Source organism: Sus scrofa, chromosome 16, assembly GCF_054392235.1.
Source record: "Sus scrofa isolate SSC_HxYL_T2T_F1_AM1 chromosome 16, Sscrofa_HxYL_maternal_Yorkshire_Landrace_v2.0, whole genome shotgun sequence".
Taxonomy (NCBI): domain Eukaryota; kingdom Metazoa; phylum Chordata; class Mammalia; order Artiodactyla; family Suidae; genus Sus; species Sus scrofa.
The window spans coordinates 55566357-55585463 of NC_139398.1; the positions used below are offsets into that span (position 1 = coordinate 55566357).

Here is a 19107-nt window from a genome sequence, read left to right on the forward strand (position 1 = left end):
ACCACAGCCACAGCAATGCCAAACCCTGTGGCTGCAACCTATACTACAGCTCAAGGCAACACGGGATCCTTAACCTACTGAGGAAGCCCAGGGATAGAACCCACATCCTCATGGTTACTAGTTGAGTTCATTACCACTGAGCCACGACAGGAACTCCTACTACTTTCCTTTTGAAAGTCATAGATGCTGTGCTTTCAAGACACTTTAACAGTACGCTTTAAGAAAAAAGACATTTTTTTCCTTCTTATATTTTAGTTGCTTTGGTTGGAAGTGTCCTTCAATGTATCTACTCTGTTATACTGACAGAAACTAAAACCCAGGTGTTTTTTTCCAAATGCATGAAATGAGGTTTAATAAAGCTGTATGTATGTACAAAAGCCAGTAAGTAAGTAGTGCTGACACCTAGAAGGAGCCAAAGGTAGCCTGACCTCTCACACAGCTCTCTGGCTGGACAGGTGCAGGGAATTTCATTCAAAGCCAGAGTTTCTCAAGCCAAAAGTCCCAGGAAGGCTTCTGTACCCTCTGAGAAGTAGAAGTTAACAGTGAGTCATGGGGAGAGTGGCTGCTTCCCTTTGTGGTCCTCTCTTCCCTGTCATCAGCCCCCTAATACCAACTCTGCTCATGAATCTGGCAATTTTTTATGTTATATAAGGTACGAAGAAGCAGGGACAGGGACCTTCCTAGAATCAGCCAAGGTCGGAACTTTGATTTAGAAGTCATCACTACACTCCTTCACGTGACAAATGTTTTTGAATACTGCGCAATTCCTAGGGGACTCACGAAAAACAAGACCCAGTATTTGCATTTATGGAACTAAGGGCTGGTAGAGGAGACGTAGGCATGAACCAGACTTTCTCAAGGTAGGATAGTTGCTGCAAAGGGGTAAGGAGTGTAATGCTGTGGCAGCACTAATGAGACAGGGGGTCACAGAGTGCTTCCTGGAAGAAGTGGCATCTAAGCTGAGACCTGAGAGCAAGCAAGGGTTAGCCAGGCAAAAGAGAGGAAGAGGCCACAGTGTTACACACACAAAAAGTCCTGGACTCAGGAGATGAAGTGAGGAGAAGCAAGAGAAGAGTTTGGAAGGTGGGCAGGGGCAGCTAAGGAAAAGGTCTTGTCTGGTGCTTAAGAAGTTTGGACTTTGGAGGAAAATAGGAAGCTCTGGAGTAGGGGGGTGGGGTGGGGTTAAAGTGAGTTCTTTTAGAGCAACTTCCCTGGCTGTATTATAGGGAAAGGAACCCAGGGGGAAAGGACATCATGGCCCGCTAGGACTGAGACAGATTTAGGATTTCAGGCTTTGAAGCTAGACTGCCTGGGTTCTAATCCTGGTTCCAAAACTTTTTATCTGTGTAACTTAAGGCAAATTAATCTCTTTTGCCTCAGTTTCCTCATCTGGAAAGCAATAGTATGATAGCATCCTTCTTATATAAAGTCGTTGTGAGGCTTAATGACCACATTGTATAGTACTGTTGGGGACACCTAATGTATATGAAGGGCTTAATCTTACTGTTACTTGAATGGACAGGACTTTGTAGGTGACTGAATAAAAGGAGTAGGGGAAGGAGGAGTCAAAGACAGTTGATGGAGGTTGAAGCACCAAGGAACCCAGCAGAGGAGCCAGTGGGACATTCCTGTCTGGTCTACAGCGGGACATCCTTACTTTCTTATTCTTGGGAATCCCTGAAGACTAGGACATGAAGAGGCGGGAACAATGATTCAGTTCCTGCTTTGGAGGAGCTAACAAAACAAAGTGGTGAGTGTTTTGCTAGAAAAACCCACAAGACGCACCAGGATGGCTCCCACCTAAACTTAGGCAGGCAGGGAGACATCCTGGGAAGATACTGAGCCAAGCTGTGAAGGACAAGTAGGAGCTACTCAGACGACGGGGAGCAGGAAGAGGAATACGGCAGGGGCTATTCCGGAGAGGGAGAAAATGCTCAAAAGCAGAGCAACAAGATAACAAAATAATGGGAGGAAGGCTGAAGAGGGCAACAGTAGGAGATAAAACAAGGACAAGTCAGGGCTCTGGCCTACTAACCAGTGCAGTGGAGTCCTTCTCAACTCCCTCTTCTCAACACCTACCATGAGAGATGAACTTCCTTTGAGAAAAACGTAAGAAAACTTTATGTTTTCTGGGAAATGCTGATTTCATAAAATGTACCCAACACGCAACATGCTCTTGCCCCATTGCTTGCAGTTACAGAAATAGTTCATAGCAGATCCAGTTACTGATGTGGGAGGTCGTTACACAGTGTCTTTTGTGGGCTGGGTCACCTCTCTAATTCTGCATCAAAGGGGTGACCTCTAGGGTGTGGGGTTGAGGTCCGGCGACCTTTCCTCTGTGGGACGCTCAGAGCAGATGACAGACTGACGGTAAGGAGAAAGCCTCTCTGCTCCTCTTCACATGTCAAGTTGTGGCGAAGAGCCAGCTAGGCCCTGGACCTCACTCACTGTCAGACTCTCAATATGATATGTTCTTTCCACTTTTGAGGCTTGGTAAAGCCACCCCAAATTTAAGCCAGAAATGTAGCCGCTGGCCAACACTGACAGAGCGTCCTCAAGCTCTTCCAGCATCAGGAGCTCAGGTGTGCCAGTCGTGGCTCCTCGCACCCCTCCTTCTACCTCTTCACAGACCTCAGTTACTGTAAACTGGCTGCAGCAGCAACATAAGGCAGCCTCCCCTGAATTCAGCCCCATGAGTCATGAGCTGCTGAGTTCACATCCCTAGTGAGATTTCCTGAAATTGTGTACATTGGTGTGTCTATAAAGTTGGGCCACGGGGGGGGGTGACAGTCAGGGCAAGTCATGTCACTTCCCGGAGGAGTCCTCACTCCTGGCACTGCGGGCTCATTCCAAACTGGGAAGCCAGACCTAGATTCAAATCCTGGTTCAGCCACACGCCATTGTGTGACCTCAGACAAGCTAAGCCTCCAGTCCTCACCAGGAATATTCCCTGTAAAATGAAGATGAGAGTGACTACTTTGAAGGGTGGTTGAAAGGATTAACCACGGTTATATAAAGAGCCTAGCATGTAGCAAGTATTCAGAAATCAACAGTAACTGTTAATAATCACATTTTGTAGGATTCAAGCCTCAGGGTATTGGGCTGCATGATTTCAGAGTTTCTAGAGCACAGCCAGCCATTGAGGCTGACCTGCAGTTTCTTGCCAGCCCAGCAATGACAGCAGGCTGGTGTTGGGGAAGGTAGTGGCAATACCCCACAAAACTCCTGAGACTCTCCTGTTTCTCTGCTCCCCATAAGACAGCAGGGAGGTTAAAGGCACACTTTTTTCCTCGGTTCACCCTTTCTTTGGGCAAAGGCACAGACTCTCCAGATTCAGGAAACCCTTCTGTCTTCTCTATGAGACATTTTTTACTATTTTTCCTAGGCTAATACTGAATACATAATTTTATAATTAGCACTTCCCAGTCACCATCTCCAACTGCTCTACAACCCCCTTGGGAAATGTGATGTGATAAAAGCTTTAATACTCCCCACCCCACCCCACTTTGCCACAACCCCCTCCCCCCAGCAGAGCCAGCTGAGAAGGGCACAGAAGGAGCTGTCTCCTCATTCCTAGAGGGTCATTTCCTCACTCACTGCAGTGGATGATATCTCAATCCAACTACAGTCTTTGTTCTGGAATCATTCCGGACAGGGAGGCTCAGCTGTAATGCACACACAGTTCACCTCTCAGGCCTACGAGCTAAAAATCCCCTCCACAGTTGTGCCTTGAACTGCAGGAGTGCCAGGAGAAAACAGGACGCTGCAAGGCTCCTCAAGGATAATCCTTCGGGATTTAAGCAATCTTCCCAGCCAGACGTTACAATGTGCTAACACCCTTGTGAGTCATGAACTAACTCATGGTCAATTCTGTTTGGAGAACAGGATGAATAATTGAGAGTAACTGGGTGTTTGCCTGAATGTGGGCCTAACCCAGTATTTATTCTGTTTTCTTGTCTCTTTTTGCCTAAAACAAACATGTCTAGTTTCCCATCTTCCTCTGCATTCCCTGCCTAATCCTTCACTGGCTCTTAGAGGAAAGTTCAAAGTCTTTAACATAGTCTGAAGACCCTGTAGGATGGCCCTGCCTATTTCCCTGGTATCTCTATTGCTGGATGTGAAGGCAGCCACATCCGTGGGGGATGGGGGCGGGGGTGGTGGTGAAATATGTGCCTAAAGGCTTTAAACTTAATTTTCTTTCATTTTTTTCTTTTGGAATAATTTTAGACTTATGGACACGTTGTAAAAATAAAACAAGAGTTCTTCCATTGCGTTATACCAGCTTCCCTTAATATTAACACCTTATATAACCATAGTCCAATGATCAAAACTAGGAAAATCACAATGGTACCATACTCCTAACTAAACTACAGCCTATATTTGAATTTCAATGAGTTTGCCACTAACATCCTTTTCTGTTCCAGGATCCAATCTGAGATCCCACATTATGTTTTGTTGATGTGACTTTTTAGTTTAATCTGTGACAATTTGTCAGTCATGCATTGTCTTTTACTTTTGAAGAGTATCGGTCAGTTACTTTGTAGAATGTCTCTCAGTTTGGGATTTGTCTAGTGTTTTCTCATGGGTAGACTGAGATTATGTACTTTTTGACAAAAATGCCACAAAAGTGATGTCACACTCGATGCATCATATCCAGGGGTGTATGATGTCGATATGTCTTATTACTGCTGATGTCAATCTTGATTACTGACTACAATTATCCTCCTTATGCTTAATTTCTAAACATAACTGTTCCTCTTCTCTATCCTAATTCTTTTGGTGAACTTATCCTTTCTCACTGGTTTGAATATCACCTATATACCCCAAACATAACAAAATTTATGTGTTTATTTTGGATCTCTCTTTTAAACTGGAACCCGTACGTCCAACTTTCAAGTTGGTTATCTAATAAGGATCTCAAACCTAATATTTAAAACTAAACTCCTTAAATCTCCAGTAGTCTTTTACATCTTAGTGAATGGCAATCCATCTTTTTAATAGCTCAAACCACAAATCTTGGTGGTATTCTTTCATTCCTTTCTTTCTTGCTCACTACATCCAACCCATCAGAAAGTGCTGCTGGCTTGGTATTAAAAATCTGTCCAGGTTCTAACCACTTCTCACCACCTTCTCAGCTACTGCCCTGAAGTAAGTCACCACCACCACCTTCCAATTGGATTACTGTGACGGGCACCCAACCCATCTCCTTGATATTGGTCTTGTCTTAGAATCTTGTCTCTATACAGAAGCCACAGTAATCTCTCAAAATGGTAAGTCAGAACATGTAATTCCTCTGCTCAAAACCCTGTACCAGTTTCCCCTACCCCTCAATTGCACGGTAAAGTCCCTTTCTGGTGGCCTGCGTGTGCTACCCTCCCCAGTCACACCTCTCTGATGTCATCCCCACTGCTCTCCCAGCTGCCGTTCCTTGAAAGTCATCAGGCCTTCTCCCAATTCGAGGCCACCTTCATTATGATTTCCGTCCTCTCTTTCAGTGATTCCCTTACTCAGTAAATGGCAGCTCAACCAATCCAGGTACACAAATTGCAGCCTCAGAATCATCCTTGATGACTCCCTTCCCCTCATGCCCAATCCACCACCAAACCCTGGGGGCATTTTTTCCCAACATAAACAATGCTCAAATCTGTCTCTCATCCACCCACATTTGCTATGTCTCCCTCCTGAGTTTTTTGGCCACTGCCAACGAATTCTCCCCACTACCACCCAAAGCTGACTAAATCACAGCCTGTTCAAAGGCTCTTTAATGGCTTCGCACTGCTGGTAGAGAGAGACCACAACTCTTAACAGAGCTTACGTATGCTTCCTTGTGTGGTCCCTGCTCTCCATAGTCTGGGCACAGTGACCTTCGGCCCATCTCTCCCATGGCATCATGCTTCCCCCTGTCCTGGTCTGCCCCTCTGTTTGGAAAACACTGTGCACCCCAACCTGCATCCTGACCCCCCTCCTTTGCCTATACACGCTCATCCTGCAACCTAATCATAACTTCCTCAGAGAGGCCTCTTGACTCCTCAGTTCGGATGAGATTTTTTTTGGGGGGGGGGGGGAGTTGTGTGTTTTTTTCCTTTTTTATGGTTGCACCTGAGGCACATGGAAGTTCCCAAGCTAGGGGTCCAGTTAGAGCTGCAGCTGCCAGCCTACACCACAGCCATGGATCTTAGCTGAATCTGCGAACTGCACCACAGCTTGTGGCAACACCAGATCCTTTACCCCCTGATTGAGGCCAAACCCGCAACCTCACAGAGACAATGTCGGGTCCTTAACCTGCTGAGCCTCAGTGGGAACTCCCAAAGTTTTGTTTAATATGTACTATCAAAGAATCCTCCTTCTTTCCTACAGGATGCTCACACTAATTTATAATTGTATATCCAGTAGCGGAATTCTTTGTCAAAGATCTCTCTCCTTCATTAGACCATAAATCTTAGGATAGCAGAAAGCAAAGTGCTTGGTAAACTGTTGGCACTCAATAAATATTTGTTGAATGAATGGATAAATTTACGGATTGATGAAAATAAAATCATGCCTTTGAAAGACAGATCTGGCAAATCAATTAACAGAAGGAAGAGAAAGTCAAGGGAAGTTCCACATAATTAGAAGGCCATTAGAGTAACACAAGCCAGGAAAGAGGAACAAAATCCTAAAGTGAGATGTTGTGAAGGGAATGGACAGTAACTGTCTTGAGGGACTGTGCTGTGCTGATACCCCAGGTCACCCACGAACAGCAGGCAACACTGTGCTCAGGGCCCACAGCTCACCCCAAATGTGGGCAGAGGATCAATAAGCATCTGGCATATTCGGGAGACTCAACACTGAGGGAAGCTTCATGGCAAGGACAAAAAGCACTTTCTAGGACATCTTTTCTCTTAGAAGGACAAAGCCATTTGAATGACAAAGAAATTCCAGTACCTTCTTGCCATTCTCTGGACTCTGGGGGTTCACAAATAGCCTGGTTCCTGTGTTTTTAAGAGTCTCTGATGTATTTGATTACGTTTTCAATTCAAACGATTCCATTACTACAAGAAGCTACTTCATTACCAGGAGGGCCTAAAGCCCAGACTATACTAGCTCCTTGTCATATAATTTAGCCTGTTATACCTCAGACAATATTTATACAAGGTCACTTCTTCAAACCATGTCTAGCCTTCCCAAATGACAATATTATTTATGCCAAATGCTTCTCCTAAGAGATGGAAAACTGCCAACTCTGGTTTAATTGGCTATACGGACAGGCTAGAAAAACATCATTTGTAGCACACATAGTTTATGCATTTAGTATATAACTAGGAGTACAGACTGATCATTGCAATCATGGCCGAAAGCTGGCCCTGGGGGTGGGGAGGGGGAGAAGCCACAAAAGTACTAAGGTTTGGATCTTTCCTCTCTGGTATTAGTTTTGGAAGCCCCAGGTTTAGCCAGAATTATGAATGCACAAGAGAAAGCTGCCTCAGACTTCAGTGGCTACCTGAATATCCAAAATAGGGGGAAAACCTGCAAAAGGAAATTTAACTTGGGTATGTGTGCCCAGCAGCCATCCTCCTGTGGTTGCAAATTAATGTGACCATCCAGTGGAACAGGCAGCCCAGGGGCATTTGGTAACAAAGAACAGTCTAACCCATTGATGTTAATTTACCAAATTATTCACATCCCACAATCTGGAATAGAAATCAGCGGCCAAAAAAATGCCTCCCCTACACCTCAGTCAAAACACCTATAAAAATCTAGATACCAGGAGGCAAAGTCTGGAACATAAACTACTTCATCCTGTTGCCAGTGAGTTATTAAAGTACAGAATGATGGAGCTGCCAGGGGTGTCTGGGCAGCCTCTGCTTCCAAGCTTCATTCTTGGTGGTGTCTTTAAAAAGATATATTTGGTCAAAATATATTGGTGACAACTCCTTTCTTTTAAAATCCAGTTAGGGATACAATTCATATATTTCATTTAACCCTTAGAGATCCCTGGAACTTTAAAATCTCTCTAGTAGAGGATTAACAAACTTTAGGATGCTGAGCTCTCACATAAAGTGAAAATATCTGTCCAGATTTGCATTATTTACTGATGATAAATATAATAAAATAATAATTTAAACATTGTCTTTTAAATAGATGTTTACTACTCTTACATAAAAATAATTTCAATTTTAAGAAACAAAAGTATCAGTGGTTTCAAAAATTCAAAATTATTCCTTTTTATTATCGACTTGGAATAGTTCTTGTTTCTTAAAATGCATTTTTTAGAGACTGTAAGTGTTGATTTTAGTTTTCAAGAGCTCTCTCCAGAGGAATTACCTCCCATTAGTCCAGTGTTTAGTAGTACTTGATGTCACGATTTATTAATAATAATAGAATTTAACTCTCTATGATGAGCAAGTCTTGGCCAAACAATTCCATGCCCAGCAATAATTTCAGGACAATAATTAAAAATGTGTGCAAAGATGTCTGTGGAAACACAATTACCACAGATTTTATTATTGGTATAAACATACAACAATAAAGGACTGGTTAAACAAAATGGCCATAGGATGGAATATTACGTAAAGAATCATGTCATAGAAAAACACCTACCCATAGGAGAAAGTTCATAGTACACTAAGTGAAAAAGGAGGTGACAAAACAATATATACCAAATGTACGTCCAGATGGACTCGTATCAAAATATTAACCCATGCAGGACAGGTCTGGAGACTCCCGAAAATGATGTGAGTGGAGTTTTAGAAGGAGGCTGCGGAAGTGACACTGATGTGACTTCACTTTATTTCTGCAGGCAGGTGAGACTTGGGGACATTTGGACAATAAGAATTTCTACCTACACTTTTATTATGGAAGTAATTTGTTTCCCACCTGTCATCATCCAAGTGAAGAAGGAATAGCATGGGCATTTCTCACTGTTCCTAGGCCAGTGGTGGTTTGGACAGGGCCTGCGTAAGACTCCAGCTAGTCCTCTGGCTGAATCGCTTTCCTTACATCAAGAAAAAGAAACCTGACTTTAGTCTCACACAGTGAGATCCCTGTGTCCTCAACAGTAAAGCATTGCCATATGGTTTGTAACATTACAACACTCATGGGTAACCCTTGAAGCTGTCTTCATGTCCACATGATCCTAAAGCACAGAGATTTATTAGGATACTGTAAATAAAACTTGGATAAACAGAAGCATGAAATGGGAGACCCCACAGACTAGGGGAAAAAAGAAGTTAGAAAAATAGACCTGCTTCATCAGCCTCTCTGGCAAACAGATATGGCTATGATTTATTCCAACAGGAGTTTTTCAAGGCATGGTTATAGGCAAAAGAAAGTTGAATAAAGCTTTACTCAAGAATGTCTCTGCATGCATCTGCTGGACTTTTCTATTTGAATATCTTATGGGTCTGATGCTTTTGAAGCAGGGATCATTCTATTTTTTTTTCCTTAATGTCACTATTTGGATGGCACCTGAATAGAGGGAGCAGGTAAAGCAATAGGGGTGACTAAGATCCCTGTGCTCAGGAGCATCCTAAGATGGGATAAGGACCAAGGACAGACTATTGGGACAGGTCTACATCTGAGGGAGAGGAGGAGAGAAGTAAATACAAAGGGATCATCCAAGAAGTAAAAGTATGAATGAGTCTCCTCTGTATGGAACTATATAAACATCATTTGCTTTAAGGTGGAAACTTTTAACCAAAAATATGGTTTGAAGGAGCAGTTTTGTTTTGCTTGATGCTAATGGATCTTTGCCTGGGCTAAATTAATCCAGATGCATCAGAGAAAGCAAAGCAAAGTTATACTTAAATATTTCCAAGAGCTCAACTATTACTCTTCTAAAAAAAATTAAAAATAAGTAGAGGTTTTCAGAAAGTAAGTGAATAATTACAGGCATATAATCCTCATTTGAAATGTTCAAACTATCAAGAAAAGTTGGTAAATAGGTCAACCTTGAAAGGGTCCTACTGGCTTTATAAACCAATGGTTCTCATCCTTAAAGGTTAAGTTTTGACATTTTTGCTTGCACATATTACTAAATGAGGGAGGCTAATGAGGGTTCATTTTTGTTTCCTAGCCTAAGTGTTGCCTGGCTCCTCCTGCTCAGAAATAACCACAAGACTCACTCGCTCATCAGCAATGCTGAGAGCACCCTCCAGGACTGGAAGATAGAAAACTTGCCTCTGCAGGTCCCCAGGCTGGATCAGACTAGAGCAATTGTGCAATGAATGTGGCCCACCTTGGGGACTTTGGCTCTCAAAGGGCAGGGCTGTGCAGATGAAACTGGAGGTTAAAATCAAAATTCTCATTTACATGTGTGAAATTCCTGTGGAGAGACTGCTTTTGAATCAAGCTGGCTGGACAAGATTATAAACCGAGTCTGCTAGGTGAATGTGAATAGCATCAGCTGGATCTCAGCCTCTCCCATCAGCCTTTCCCTTCTTGGGAGCCCAAATCATTGCCAACTGATTTTAAACACAAGTGACCCCAACACCTGCCACTGACCTTTCAGCTAAGAGGAAGACATTGAGTTTTCTTAGAATAAATGGTCATTAGCAGCCACCACCACCATAATGAGGTTCACTGAGTACTGACATTGTGTGAAGTGCTTTACATGAATCATCTCCTCAGATCCTCATAACGGCCCTATGAAATTTGACATTATTGTCATGTTACCATTTTTCAGGGAGGGAAACAAGCTTTGTGAGATTAAAGTCAACTCATCCCGGGTCACACTGGTAGGAAGCAAGAGATTTAAATGAAGACAGTTTAACTTTGGCATCTATGCTTTCCACCCTTTTTGCCTGACCCTGTATTGCTTCCTTATGAGAAGTATGAGAAGGCTGACTTCAGCTGACAATAGCAGCCATGAACAATGGGATTAAAATCAAAAGGCTGTGTGATATTGAATACACCATAAACTTTGATGAGAACTCAGTTACCTGTGTCATTTTTGTCTAATAGAGCTGTGCGAACCACAGGGAGCCCTCCCACATGTGGATGGTGATTTGAGTTCTTTAAAAATCTGGACCTCATAGCAGAGGATCTGCTCCATGCCTCTGTCTCCCAGGAGCAGTAACTCTGTAATTCCACAGTTTTTCTCTCCGAGGCAGCTCAGGGACTCAGAGCTTCCTCGGTACACGGTTGGGAAAAAAGAAAGCAACCCATAAACAAAGTCCCAAATTCAAGCTGTCGGGAGCAGGTGCTAGCACGGAATCCGCAGTGCTAGGGATCATGAGGAAAACAGAGACTTTTCTGAGTCATCAGGACACCCCTTGGTCTTGAGGACACAAGTCCCTGACAACACTTCCAAGGAGGAATGCAGCCCAATAGCTAACAAACTTTCGGCTTTCAGCCCCTCCAGGATATCTTCCACATATGGAGCAGTCCTGTGCTCATCACCTGGACAGCAGTCTGGGAACCACTGGCCAGCGTGGTTTATAACATCTGGATAACTGTTTCCAGACACAGCCGTCCCCTGAAACACTTGATTAAACGGTTCACACTCAGCATCTTAAAATAACTGACATATGCGGAGAGTTTCTATCGTCTGGACCCAGAGCGGAAGCAGCAGAGCCACTCCAGAGATGACAGCAAGGATGGTTCATAGAATCTCAATAGCCTAAGAAAACTGTGGGGCTCTTTCTAGAGCAAAGGCTTTGGAATCAGATCTGCAAAAAAAACCCCAACTCCACCAATTGCCAGCAGAGATTTCGGCAAGGACTAAACCTCTCAGAGCCTCAGGTTTCGCCTCTGTAAAATGGGAATGTGACAATCCTCAGAGGAGGACTGTATATGCAGCAGACACTCAATAAATGGCTGTTTTTCTATTTTTAATTATTAGTTGAGTCTATAAACACAAGTCTCTGTTTTATGTATCACAAAACTGTTAGCAAAACACATAGGACTAGAAGTTCCTTTTTCACTCTTTATACAGAATATTAACACTTTAAAAGCATAAATAGTAGCCAATGTTTATGATGTGCCCTTTTGAGGAGGAGCTCCAACAAATTCCCATCAAATAAAACAAACCAAAAAAAATCCCTGAAACTTATAAACAGATTCAGAGCAATCTTAACCCCAGATTAAAACTCTGTGGCCCCTCACATCTGCTGGAGCTAGACATCTTGATGTCGCAGAGAAAAGGAAGCCCAGCTAGACTTAAGATCAAGAGTCACCAAATCTATGAATAGGTCAAACAAAATGATCCTCCTTTAACAGGTCCTGGGAGGGTGAGTGATATTTTAAGTGTTAGGTTGAAGATTTAGCCCAAATGAATAAGCTAATTGTATTCACTGTACAGCATTTCTTCATTCTTATTTTGAAAACCATTATCAACATAATAATGGCTATAATTCATAGAACATCTGCAATATTCCAGGGCAGTGATAGGCACTTTTCTTACACTATTTCCATGTAATCTTCTTTACAACCTGCCTATAAAGCAGGCATAATTATCATCCCTATTTGGCGGGGGGGGCGGGGTGAGGAAATTGTAGCTCAAAGAAATTAAATAGCTTACCACAAACCATAAAGCCAACCAGCAGCAGACCTGGAATTTGAACCCATCAGTCTAACTCCAAAGGCATGTGCCAACAGCTCTGAAACAACTTCACCTTGCCATGAGGGAAGCGAAAAACGAGTGAGAATCATTTTGCTGACTTATCACATGAGATGGCTGTGATGGTTAACCTGCGGCACCCGTAGATACTCTGTCCACAACTGGGCTCTGCCCACTCTTCCTATGGCTGCTATAACCCCTCTTTTTTTCTGGTCTCAAATGCCAGACAGGTGTTCAGTACAATAGCTCCCTTCTCTCCCCATCTGCTTCTCCTTGCACAGTGAGGCCCCGATCCGTCATGGGCGGCTGCTCCTCACATGTGCTCACAGCCCCGCTGATGAGAAATGGCAGAAGCAGGTATTAAAGGTAGAGGTTCTGGCTTATTGCTCTGCATGTATTAAAAACCATTCCCAGACTCCACATAAAGAGTTTTACACACGCGCAGCACATATGATACAAGGGAGACAGAGAGCAGACGTGGGGATAACCACAGTGAGACAAGTAACCACAACAGAAGTCTGGCGAGATGGGCCCAGAAAAGCTACTTTCACAGACCGGGTGATGGATCGTCTCCTCAGCAGACAGACAGACAGCTAGAGGTACTTATTTTTATAAAAAGTTGACAGAAATAACTCCAGACATCCAGGCCTGCTCCCCTCTCATTCTTTGGTCCAGAGCTGACTCAGCCCCCTCTGTTTCCCTTTGCAGGATGGTGAGTTATTCCATGCTCGTGCTAATTATCCACGTCCTGCTCCTTTCTTTTCTCACAGGTCGTTTAAATGTCTTCTCGTCTGGGTTGGAACTTGGGTGGATACTAAATTCCCTTCTACAGTGACGAATTTCTCATACCTAGGGTATTGTTTGTGGCGGAAATTCTTTCAATTGAAAGGCCCTTGAGATGGTTATCCAGAGAATTTGTCTTAGGAGGCTCTTGAAGACGGTACTTACCGTTTATTGAGTACATGGTAAGCGCCAGATAATTTCCATAAAGCTGTATCTTTAACTCTCATAATAATCACATAAGGTTGGGAGTAGCCCCATCGTGCAGATCAAGAGCACACAGGATGTACACAATAAACGGAAAAAAGATAAAGCCACAGAGCATACTAATTTCCTCAGTGTTTCTTCCGCATCCAAGAGGCAGAGCAATATGGTGAAAGGAGCTGATCCTGGGCCAGGAGATGTGAATTCTTGTCTTGACATCAAAACCAACTGGTTCTGTGATTTGGACCAGACACTTTACCCTTGTGCACCTCTGTTTACCTAATCTTAAAAAAAAAAAAAAATAGATGACTGGACTAGGTGATTTGTAATATATACGGCCCCTTCTTCCTCTAATTTTCTGTGACTCTTGCCTATTTTCAGACTGTCCTTAATATTCCTAATGTCGGACTCTCCGAGAATAAAGTCCTAGAACACAGCCAGTTAGTCCATCAACAATGACCTGACGTTCTTCATCACCTACCACTGGAGAGGAGCCCATCTGAGCCATGCTGAATTACAAATTAAAGGAACCATAACACTTGACCCCTTCCAGGGTAATTCAGCTTTTAAAGACAAACTAAGGCAGAACTTCAAGCCCTATGGCATCGTTACAGAGGCAGTTGTTTCACTACCTTGGATCTGAGAGTTTTTCCTACCAAAAAAAAAAAAAAAAAAATCGTTACAAAAAATAGGTACTTGGTATAATAGTTACTTATCTATTGCTGCCTAACAAATCACCCCAAAAACAGTGGGTGACAGATATTTACTACATCTTTCATGATTTTGAGGCTTTAAGGACTCAGCTGGGTGGTTCTCTTATGTAATTTCAGTGGGATAGAGACAGAGGCTGAAGTCTTCTAAAGGTTTCTCCATTCACATGCCTGGAATTTGGGCTGAAATAACTGTGGGCCTCTGGGTCCTATCTCTGTCCATGTGGCTTTTCCATGTGGCTACCTTGGGATAGTCAGATTTCTCATAGCATGGCTAGATTCCCCCAGGAGTGAGCATTTCAAGAGAGCCAGGCAGAAACTATCAGTCTTCATATGACCTGGCCTCACTTACTCTATAATCTAGTGGTCACAGCAGTCACGGATCCGCCCAGATTCTCAATGGGAGAACGGTTTGTGAAAACAGGAAGGAATGGATGGGGGTCATCTTGGGGATGAGTTACTCCGCTTCGCCTATTTCGGAGCAAAATGAACTACAGGTAAAGGTCCATTACATTCTCAATATTTCTCCCTCCTTCCCTTCTCTCTGTCTCTCTCACACATACACTCTTTTAAACAAACAGTTCCAAATGATGCTCGTTGTACTACCACGCTTGAAAACCAAAGACGATTACATAAAGTGGGACTTGTAGGCGGAATCCCATAAAGGAGAGTAGGTTGCAGAAAGCATGCTTCCATTTCCTTCGGGGATAATGTTAAGCTCTGTCATTGATGGAAAAGGGCAAGCAACTTAACTAGGGAGCATATCTTCAGAAGAAATGGTAAAGGCAAGTTAGGGATCCAGTCAAGGCTGCCAGGATGGATGCTGATGTCCCGGTTATCCTAAGACAAATCCAGATGTTCTCTGGAGATCATCCTTAAAGGAAGGTGAATCAGCAGGATGAAGTTACCAGACTCTACCCCAGACATTCACACAGATAAATAGGCCTGATGTGTGGCAGTTTTGACGGGCAAGCTTAAGAACACTAAGAAACAAACTGAGGATCTGGACAATATCACTATCAGGAAAGTATATCATAAACCTTAGAATGTGACATTGGCCCAAGAAAAACAGCAACCTAGAGGCTAGCTAAAAAATCAGAAACGCTGGAGTACAAACGCAGGTCAGATATGCAAGCAGTGGTGAGCAAAGTCTGGACAGTATGTTGAAACCCAATGAGAATGGCATAGGCACTGGAATTACAGACCCCTGAAGGGCTGAGATGATCTGTAAAAGAAAATATCTTCAGTTCCTAGGGAGGAAGAGAGACTTGGGGAGCCACCAAGGAGGCAGCACAGTGATCCTTTGGGTTATAGCTGCCAGAGCAAATCTAGAATTACTGTGGCTTGGAAGGTGAATCTAAAGGCCCCCGAAAGAAGCATTTCTTTTTCTTCATGACTCAGAGAAAGTCAGGAATGAATTCCCTGGACATGAAATTTAAGGAGGTTTCTGGCCTGTATCTGGAATATTTAGGACTTGTCAGCCTTGCAATCTGATGGGCACTGCAAAAAACTCTCTGAGCCTATGGGGCAGGAAGATGGAACAGAAAGTTATTTTTCTCTCTGACCCTGCCTCCAGGTGGAAATATGAGGCTTGTTCTTTACATTTGTAGAAGTTTTAACACCAGAGGGCCCCAACGGGTGGATCATAATCCCCCAGCAAACAGAGGGCACTAAGGGGACCCTCAGGTTATAGCTCTTCAGGTTATAGCGCTCAATTACACCGGCCCCTCTGGCTCTTAAAAAGCACCCTCTGGCGATTCTGCAAGCATAACAATCTGTAAATCCTTTCAACTCATAATCTCACTTCTGAGAATCAGATACAACTAAACTACCCACAAGCAGGAGAAATACGCGTGCATGAAGATGTTCACAGTAGCATTATTTATAAGTAGTTTGGGAAACTCAGTGTTTCTCAGACTCTGATATGTATCCATTTAAGGGAGGATTCAGGAGGTCTGGGTGGGGCTTTCAACTCTGCAATTATAGCAACCTCTCAGGTGATAATCTGTGCTACTGGCCTGCAGGCCACACTCTGAGTAGTAAGGGTCTTACTGAATATGCATCTTAAAAAAAAAAAGTCTTAATGACTTAAAAACACTTAAATGACTAAATAAACGGGAGGTACATCTCCCCTGAACACTGAAATGGATGTTAAAATGATTTGAAAACTAGCAACACGAAAAACCATTTATGATATAACATTAAGAGAAAAACACAGGATACAAAATCACATCAGGACTGCAACTGTAAAAAATGTATATATACGGAAAATCAAAAATTTTGGTTGCAAATCCAAAATTATCAACTGAGTGGTTGTTTTAGGATGATAAGATTATGTTTTTCCCCCTAGTTTGCAAACTTTCCATTATGTTGCTATATTACTTTCACAGTCTAAAAATGCTAATAAACAGTGGAATATTAGGTAGAGTAATCACACACCCTGTTTGGCTGAAATAGTCTCAAGTGCCTGTTGTCCCTACACAATTATTAATAGTGGTCCCTTCACTCCCCAAAATGCCTTATGGAGTTGATAAATTCTATGGTCATATTAGATATAGGACATGTCTGGAGGCTATTTATGTGCTTTCTCAGTTACTCCAAAGCATTTGGAAAACTGAACTGAAATTGCCTGGAGAGAGGGGGCAGGAGAGAAGGAGAGGTCTTTACTGTGTACATTTTTAAAAACTGACTTCTTTTTTAGAGCAGTTTAGGTCCACAGCAAAATTGAGAAGAAGGTACAAAGATTTCCCGCGTGACGCCCGTCCCCTCTCCCTTATGATCAGCTCCCCCCACCAGAGTGGTACGTTTGTGACAACTGAACCTACACTGACACATGGTGATCACCGAAAGACCGCAGTTTACATCAGGGTTCTCTCTTGGTGGAGCACATCCTATGGGTTTGGACAAATGTATCATAAATGACATGTATCCACCATTATAGTTTCATGCAGAGTCTTTAGTTTCACTGCCCTAAAAATCCCCTTGCACATCTGTTATAGGTATATTTAGACTGTGACAAAAGGCCTCAATAGCGCATACATAGAAAACACCCCAACAGAATCATGAAACCTATTGATTCTGAAACAGGGGACAGAGGAAGTCAGGGAAACCTTTGCTGTACTATTTAACTCTTGCTTTTCAGTTGGCCAGTTCTGAACTTTTCTCCTTACTATATCGCAGGAGACTTCTCATAAGATGATGTCCTAAACATCTGAGGGTAATGATGTTTTGCTGCTGCTGTTGATTCTCTAAGACAGTAGAGTTAATGAATATTCAAAAATGCTGATGATGGGAGTCCTTTTTGCTGCTTTTGCTAACATGAAATTTTTAGAGCCAGGTTTTTTCATTGCTGCCTAAAACCATACAATTTATTAGGTCTTTTACTTTATCCTTTATGAAAAACTTGAATCAAATTGGAGTTCCCTTTGTGGCTCAGCAGGAGTGAACCCAACTAGTACCCATGAGGATGCAGGTTCATTCCCTGGCCTTGCTCAGTGGATTAAGAATCTGGCGTTGCCGTGAGCTGTGGTGTAGGTCACAGACACAGCTTGGATTCCAGGTTGCTATGGCTGTGGTATAGGCTGGCAGCTATAGTTCTGATTCGATCCCCAGGCCTAGGAACTGCCACATGCCACAGGTATGGCCCTAAAAAGCAGAAAAACAACAACAACAGCAAAAAAATGCCTAAATCAAACTTATAAGTTTTTTTTTTTTAAGTATTAAGAATTTACAAAAGAAAATTGAATTAACTAAACAAAAACCAAATTTGGCTATAGCAAATTCTGAGGCACATTTCAGTTTCTTTGACTTGGCATTTTATTATATGGAATGTCATCTTTTAAAAATGTGAGCCATCAATTGCACCTTGGAAAATATTTTACAAATATAGCTTCTGTTGTAATTGTCTTCTACAAATTAAATTTAACTTGCAATGTTATTTCTTTTGTCGTCTATGAAATTCATATGAGGGGAGTTCCCAGAGTGGCTCAGTGGTTAGCGAACCCAGCTAGCATCCATGAGGACACGGGTTTGATCCCTGGCCTCATTCTGTGGGTTAAGGACCTGGAGTTGCTGTGAGCTGTGGTGTAGGTCGAAGATGAGGCTCAGATCCCGCATTGCTGTGGCTCTGGCATAGGCCAGTGGCTACAGCTCTGACTTGACCCCTAGCGTGGGAACCTCCATATGCCGCTGGTGAGCCCTAAAAGACAAAAACATTTAATAAAATCATATGAAATTCATCCATTTTTTGTTCTTACAGAAATTAATATATATCTTACACCTACCCCCTGGTGTGAAACACTGAAGTCCTAGACCTAACGTGTTTGTTGTGCTGAGTCCTTGACTGCTGGTGATTAGGTAGGTGGGAGCCTAGAGAATGATGGTCTTTGTTCTTTTGTGCCCTCTGGTGCATATTCTGTTTCACCTGTGTAGAGCTAAACTTACACCCCAAGGACAAATGACACTAGGTGGATGATAATAGGTGATTCTAATTTGAGAATAGCTATTCAGGGTGGGTGTAAATTCTGATTGGTGGTGCTTTCAGAAACAAAAATATAGGAGCCCATGGGGTGGACACTGGACTTCACCTTTTAGGTCATTTTAAATAATAGTGAAAGAAAGACAGGAGAGAGAGAGGCAATAGTTTGCCATTCCAGGGAAATAAAGAAAAAGACAAAGACAACAGAGATGAAAAGCAATGGCTTCTTAAAGTATACATAAAAAAAGAAACAAAATAAGAGTGAAATGGAGTGTGAACAAACTCAAGAACAAAAGCATAAGGGACAAAGTGTTACTAAAGAAAGGAAATCCTAGCTTGTGAGACTTAACTTGAAACAAGAAGATAAAAATCCTTTATACAATCAGCAAACAAAAGCA

The 19107-nt window shown here is 42.7% G+C and overlaps 1 long non-coding RNA gene across 8 annotated transcripts in view; it reads right to left on the bottom strand.

Annotated features, from left to right (window-relative positions):
* Nucleotides 1–259: 259 nt before the first annotated feature.
* The window catches only part of LOC146395584 (uncharacterized), a 43324-nt gene continuing 24476 nt past the window's right edge, over nucleotides 260–19107 (bottom strand). For 2 of the 8 annotated variants that reach the window (XR_014831469.1, XR_014831465.1), the window contains exon 5: nucleotides 11798–13806. This is a non-coding gene — a long non-coding RNA (uncharacterized LOC146395584). Of the gene's footprint in view, nucleotides 2951–8098; nucleotides 14175–14584; nucleotides 15107–19107 lie in introns of those variants that run through there. The other 6 variants (XR_014831463.1, XR_014831470.1, XR_014831464.1 and 3 more) reach the window with 6 other exon arrangements.